This window comes from Chanodichthys erythropterus, chromosome 24 (assembly GCF_024489055.1).
Source record: "Chanodichthys erythropterus isolate Z2021 chromosome 24, ASM2448905v1, whole genome shotgun sequence".
Taxonomy (NCBI): domain Eukaryota; kingdom Metazoa; phylum Chordata; class Actinopteri; order Cypriniformes; family Xenocyprididae; genus Chanodichthys; species Chanodichthys erythropterus.
The window spans coordinates 1,522,094-1,530,000 of record NC_090244.1 but is presented as its reverse complement, the minus strand read 5'-3'; the positions used below and the strand labels follow the sequence as shown (position 1 = coordinate 1,530,000).

The window sequence follows — 7,907 nt, the reverse complement described above, 5'->3', positions numbered from 1 at the left end:
ACATTTACCATGGTATTACCATTCCTTTGAACATTGTGGTATTACCATGTTTTTTGAAATGTACTATGATAGTATTATGGTATTACCATGTTTTTGGACATTTACCATGGTATTACCATTCCTTTGAACATTGTGGTATTACCATGTTTTTTGACATGTACTATGATAGTATTATGGTATTACCATGTTTTTGGACATTTACCATGGTATTACCATTCCTTTGGGCATGTATTATGATGGTATTACCATGTTTTTGGACATTTACCATGGTATTACCATATATTTGGACATGTACTATTATGATAGTATTGTGGTATTACCAAGTCTTTGGACATTTGCCATGGTATTACCATTCCTTTGAACATTGTGGTATTACCATGTTTTTTGACATGTACTATGATAGTATTATGGTATTACCATGTTTTTGGACATTTACCATGGTATTACCATATATTTGGACATGTACTACTATGATAGTATTGTGGTATTACCATTCCTTTGGACATTGTGGTATTACCATGCTTTTTGACATAGTACTGTATTACATTGGAGTATGTACATTGGAGTAACATGTAAATACAAATGCATAATTTTAGTTTTTCTATCAATCAAAATATCATGGTAATACAGTAACGGTACCGTGGTGAAGTACTTTTTTTGAGGAAGTCACTATAGGTGTAATCATTAGTACCGATAGGGCTTTTAATGGCAGATCTAGAGAGGAGGTGGTTGATATTTAATGCAATTTAATGGTAGCAAAGAAAATATTATGATAATTCTTCATTTACTCACCCTTGTATTGTTGCATACAAACCCAATGACTGCTATTGAACACAAAAAGATGAATATTTGGGCTTTCAGGCTCCAAAATGACAAAAAAAACCACATCAGTAGTCTATACAACTCATGCAAGAAGTCTTAAGTCATATGATTGGTTTTTATGAGGAACAGATCCAAATTTATCATGTGACTTTAGAAGACATTGCATTATGTTTATGCACTCGCCAGACTCTTATCTAAAGTCACTAACATTGAATTAAAGGTATGCATTTGATCAGTTTCTGCATTCCTTGGGAATTGGAACTATTTCTTTGTAGAATCATGGGTAATGTAGTTTTTCACCAGGAATTTTGCTGTTAAAACATGATTTTTTAAAAAAATAAGTTGACATATTGTGGGTTTTTGGCTTCAGCAAACCATCGATTAACAATCATAGCTTACAGTAGGTCTGTCTTTAACATTTATAAGTTATCTGAAAAAAAATTGTCGGGTGAATTGAGAACACACCCACACAGAGATACAGATTGAAAACGTTCAGGTTTCAGCAGTGCATTTATAAAGCAGTTTGGTAGCACAAGGGTCATTTATCAGGAAAAACGGCAGCCTGATTTGTTTCGCTGTCAGTTTGTCTTCCTACTGCAGTAATTATTGTGTCCTGTTTAGTTTGCTGAAGGGCAGAATCATCCCTCGAGCGTCTTTCCTCATTCCTGCTCTGAAACTGCACAAAATCTTTGTGGAAAAAGCCGTCCTCTTCGTCAAAGTGAGCCAGCGTTGACATTTGCTCCTTTAATGATCAGAGATTCAACTGTGCTCACACACACACACACACAAGCCTTGAAAATGTACACTTTGCATTAATAATTCAAGGTCTGCCAGCACTCTTGGCGTCGATGGAGTGGACCGAGGTGCTTTTCCGCGGGTTGACGCAGGTTCAAAGACTTTGGAGTCATTACGACTAATGTAACATCATCAAGTTCAATTCACGCAAATTACTGTCTCTTGACATTTGGCAGCGTCTGTTTCCATTAAGTTCAAAACAACAGTTTCTGCCAAAATATCACTCTGTGCTGCCAAAGACGGTCTGATGTTCTGCTGCGGATCCAAGACTGTAAATATTCTTAATGTATGGTTGCAGTTCTGATGCTGATTGGTTGATACAGCATTCCAGGTGTGTTAAAGTACAACGTATCGTAACATATAGATCATCTAACGAAATTATGGTGCTTTTACAATTCTTTTATATTTACAGTATAGCACAAACTTGAGTAATAATCCTATTTCAGTTAGGGCTGTTTATTAACTATTTTGCCAATCAAGTAATCAGTCGATTATTTTTGACGATTAATCGAGTAATCTGATAATTTTTTGGGGTGGTGGTAATAAAAATAGACAACCCTGTATAGAACAACAGCCTTTAAAATGACTTAAAATACATATATAATAATTACAATGAGGGCTGTTGAACGAATAATCGCGATTAATCGCATCCAAAACAAAAGTTTGTGTTTACATATGTGTGTGTACTATGCATATTTATTTTGTATTTATATTAAAATACACGTTTTTATTTAAGAAATATTTACATGCAGCCTATAGCTTTATATTTGTATATAATTTAAATGTATAAATATTTATTGATTTTTATATTTTTATATTTTCTTAAATATATACATGCATGTAAATGTTTATACAAAATAAAAATACACAGTAGTACACACACATTATGTAAACACAAACCTTTATTCTGGATGTGATTAATCGCTATTAATTATTAAACAGCCCTAATTACAATGAGGCAATAATAATAGTTTCAAATAAAGTATTAATTATATGGTTTCCATTACAGATTTGCGCAAAACTTTTGCAATATTTAATGTCGTAAAAAAAAAAAAAAAAAAGATTGTGAAATGACAACTTTCCATCAACCAATGTTATGTGACTAAAACGTTTTTTTTTTTTCTTTCGCGATAAGTCATTCTAAAAATCTTGGCGACGGATGTTGGTATGTTTATGTATATCGCAGCTACCGAACTAGACATTATTTTTAATCAAAGGAGACGTAGGCATGTTATCCAAGCGCAGTATGGATAACTTGGCGCAGTATGAGATGTTTCTGATCATGTGACTTTTACGTAAGCCAGGTGACCTGTAAATGCAGTTTTGCGTAATATATTTATTTTTCGAATTTTCAATTCGCAATTTCATTTTGCGCAATTTAAAAGGTAATGGAAACGCAGCTACTGTTAAATTACGTGTTAATATTCAACTTATGTACATTTACTTATTATAATGAAAACGTACACACGTGTAAATGATAACAGCGCATCACTTCGCAATGAAACACAAAGCGAGTCAGAATTTATATGCATTTCCCAAATGCACGTTATTAGAAACCCAATCAAGCAGCACATGCAGAGACTGAGTAACTCTATACGCAGCACATACATTTATTTAATTGAATCGCAGACTTTGTGATTTCAAAATTGCACTATGCTAAATTATGGTTTAATATATCTTGCAATCTTATAAATAGTCTAATAATTCGTTTCATTGATTCTTGTCCGTGGAATCCGCCACTTTTGCCGATTAATCGACATGCTAAATTGCAGTCGAGGATTGTTTTAAAATCAAGTACTCGAATTTAATTGTCAAACGTTTAAATCAATGCATGTGCAGAAAACAAACTGGAAGTGCTAATGTTTGAGTAGATGGATGCATTTCAACTGCAGACACTTTCGAAAACCTCATACAGTTCTGGAAGTGAGAGTTCAGTTCCAGAAATAAATACTTTCGGAAAGTACCTGACTTCACGGCACGTTTTTAGGGTTTATGGGTTTCGTTTTGAATTGCGCTCCAGCTACAGTCAATGTGGTGGTGCTCCGATCTGTGTTGTGTGCATTAGTTATTTTTATGGTAGTTCCCCGTTTTGGTGACCGAAACTGTTGTTTGACTCTGGAGGTTATGTTACCTAGTTTCCCTGGATTGCTTCTGGCTTTGTGCGGATAAGTCCTGAAAGCACCTGAAATCTGAGCTTTATTCAAGATTTACACTGGATTTTTATTTTGTCCTTGACGGTTGGTGTTAGCGTGCATCGTTTATGAACTTAATTATGTCACTTGGCTCTTGGCCAGAAACTCATTTGGTCATTTTGAAATTATTGCCTTTAGGAAAATAGTTTTTTATGATTATTAATATAATGTGTAATAATGGTGTCTTATTGTATTGCTCTTGTTGCCATTTTTTTTTAAAGCACTACGCCTCTGTCACTGTGATTTAACCCAGTATTTTAAAATGAATTTTTGGACTAAATCCCTTCACTGATCAACCATTCTGTGGTTTGAAGGATAACTTGCATTTAGTACAGATTGATTCATGTTCAGTATCCAGCAGAAGTCTTTTTGGCATCAGGTGCAGTTGCGGTCGGAGTTGTCCTGATCCACAACAAAGCCTCCTGGAGATAAATGGCTTGCTGGGGATTTCTGTTCCTGCGCCGAGTGCAGTGAGGTGTGCTCAGGACAACGTCTGCAAAGTCTCTCTCTCTCTCTCTCTGACATTTTGTTATCATGCTGCCATTTGGCAGGAACCCAAGTGGATTCTAGCAGAGTGAAAGATGAACGGTTTGCTCATTGGATCCAGGAGTGTTTTGAATGACGGGTGCGGTACAAGTCCTTACATACACTCTAGAGCGGGACGCCATTCAGGATTTTACACCCCTCATAAAAGCCATGTAACTGTCTTGAACCGCAGTGAGTTATGGCCTCATCTTCAACTCGCTGTTGGGGGCCGATTTAGTTTTCATTTTCATTTCTAGTGATGAGGTTTTTTTTATTCCAGTTCCACAGTCCAGATCTGGCTATCTGTGGTCACGCTGGACATTATTCATTGACTTTTACTTGAAAATTATGTCATGAATGATGGAAGTTGCATGGAGTTTTATATTTTTAGCAACATTTGAGAATTTTCTTTGTCTGTTAGCATTTTATTGTTCTACTTAAAGGTTTTTAAATGAGTTTTCTTCACTCTAAAAGTACACTGGATTAAAAACAACCCAATAACTTGGGTAAATATAGGATAGAACTCATGTTGGGTTAATTTTACCCAGCAAATTGGGTTGTTTATTTAACCTAAATAAACTGAATCATTTTTAGTATAGCTTATTACTAGTTTTTTTTTTTTCATAGGTGAATTAATGTTTACGGATTAACCTAAATCCTCTAAACTTTTTTTTAAAAATACTCCACACAACCACTGTTTTGCATGATAGTTCCTTTATTTTCAATCATATTTTATAGTATAGCATATTTTATATCGTGTTTAATACTTATTGCCTACATTTAAACTCGTTTTTCAAATATTACAAGTAAAAATTAAACATTTCGAAGTAATTAAAGTGTAAACGATCAGTCTCTGTTGTCTTGTTTCCACTGTAACGCACCTGGATCTTGTGCTGGAGATGACTCGTGTTCGGCGGGGGAACTATTTTATTTCATCTGACCCAGGATCTGGGTAACACAAAAACTACCCAAACGCTGGGTTGTTACGTCTGACCCAGGATCTGGGTAACACAAAAACTACCCAAACGCTGGGTTGTTACGTCTGACCCAGGATCTGGGTGACACAAAAACTACCCAAACACTGGGTTGTTACGTCTGACCCAGGATCTGGGTGACACAAAAACTACCAAAACACTGGGTTGTTACGTCTGACCCAGGATCTGGGTGACACAAAAACTACCCAAACACTGGGTTGTTGCGTCTGACCCAGGATCTGGGTGACACAAAAACTACCCAAATGCCGGGTTGTTACGTCTGACCCAGGAGCTGGGTAACACAAAAACTACCCAAACGCCGGGTTGTTACGTCTGACCCAGGATCTGGGTAACACAAAAACTACCCAAACGCTGGGTTGTTACGTCTGACCCAGGATCTGGGTGACACAAAAACTACCCAAACACTGGGTTGTTACGTCTGACCCAGGATCTGGGTGACACAAAAACTACCCAAACACTGGGTTGTTACGTCTGACCCAGGATCTGGGTGACACAAAAACTACCCAAACACTGGGTTGTTACGTCTGACCCAGGATCTGGGTGACACAAAAACTACCCAAACACTGGGTTGTTGCGTCTGACCCAGGATCTGGGTGACACAAAAACTACCAAAACACTGGGTTGTTACGTCTGACCCAGGATCTGGGTGACACAAAAACTACCCAAACACTGGGTTGTTGCGTCTGACCCAGGATCTGGGTGACACAAAAACTACCCAAATGCCGGGTTGTTACGTCTGACCCAGGAGCTGGGTAACACAAAAACTACCCAAACGCCGGGTTGTTACGTCTGACCCAGGAGCTGGGTAACACAAAAACTACCCAAACGCTGGGTTGTTACGTCTGACCCAGGAGCTGGGTAACACAAAAACTACCCAAACGCTGGGTTGTTACGTCTGACCCAGGAGCTGGGTAACACAAAAACTACCTACACACTGCAAACAAAAAAAAAAAAAAAAATTGACCCAAAAGGCTCAACCCTGGACTTGGGCAGAAAAAACAACCCAAGATTTGTAGTGTTTTTGTCTTGAAGCAGTGTTGAAGCTTCAATGCATCAATGGACTTTTGACACTTTGACACTTGTTCTTGCTAAACCTCCTCACGAGGTTCAGTGGGCTCTAAATGTCGAGTTGTTTGACCAGATGTATGCTTTGTTGTTGGATTTTAATAATTCATGTCTTTGTTGTCATCTCTGTTTTTTGAAATAGCCAAACTTCATTTTGATGATATCGCCATGTGAAAAATAAATTTTTGTTGTTGTTATTATTATTATTATTATTATTATAAATTAAATGCAATTAGTTATTGAACATTGGAATCTTCTAGACAGCATTGGACAAAGCAAATGTTATGCTTGTTTGGCACTTGACAAGTGTTTAATTTGTACTCTGAAACGTTTAGTCTTCAAGCAGAGCTCCTTGTCATTTGCAGATGGTGCTAATTTGTGTCTCCTTGCGTGTTTGTTTTCATTGTACCTCCGTCAGTTGCAGATAGGGAGTCGCAGGCAGATGTGCTGAGATCTTTTTCTGTTAATGTGCTAAAATCAGTGCTGTGAATGTGGGGGATGTGAGACATGGAGAGCGAGGAAGTTCAAACATCAGGAGAATGAGTTGAGGCAGTGGCTTCGTCTTTATTTAATTACACCGTTATGTTTTCTCTCTTCAAGCAACTGATGGTGTTAATCTCTTTTGACAATTTATTTATAGATGAAATTTGTGTTTACATCTTGCAGAAGTGCAGCTGAAAGGCTGGTAGAGCAACATCTTTCTGAATTATTCCCAAATCCCATCACTGTTGGCCCTGCTCACCGTATATAATCCAGGGTTTGTACGGTCAGGAACCTGGAAAAGTCATGGAATTTTAAAATGCCAATTCCCAGGCCTGGAAACGTTTTGGAATTGTTTCGGTGTGGGATTGCGAGCATAGCTCATAGCTTTACTTATTCCTGCTAGTTTCACGCTTATAATGCGGGAAATTCCTACAAACATTTAGGCTATACACATTCAAAATAAATGTAAATAATCTGTACTCTTGTGCGCTCACAGTCACATACAAAGCACGCACACATAAAGCCGCTTCACAAACTGCTTGTGAGTACCAAACTCAGATCTTTTTCGTGGCTTATTGAGCTTAAACCGCCAATTACACACAAAAATGCCTGTCTTAGCGAGTATCCTTGTAAACAAAGTTGGTTATGCCTTAAATGACTGTATGAGCGTAAGCAGTTGAGAAAGAAAATGTGTATCAGTATATTGGATCAGTGCATTCGCTCTTAAACTGACAGCAGCATAATAAACCTGATGCTGTCTGTGTTATTAATGTTAATCAAACAAAATATCATTCACTGCTCTTGACTGAAAGGTTTGCGGCTTTAATTTTAAGGATTCATCTGTGAGTGAGCAAACATAAGAGGTGAGAGAATTGTAATGGGGAAAAAAATAATGCCCTGAGTTTAATTGATAATGTTGGTTAAACAAATGACAATACTTAGCATTCAGTCGTGTGACATTATGTTCTCTGCGTGGAGTAACATCTGGCACATTCACAGCATTATTACTTATTATTAAAACAAATACCTA

At 37.1% G+C, this 7,907-nt stretch overlaps 1 protein-coding gene across 2 annotated transcripts in view; it reads left to right on the top strand.

Annotated features, from left to right (window-relative positions):
* znf609a (zinc finger protein 609a) overlaps nucleotides 1-7,907 on the top strand; it is a 103,379-nt gene that overhangs the window by 15,397 nt on the left and 80,075 nt on the right. The window lies entirely within an intron of this gene.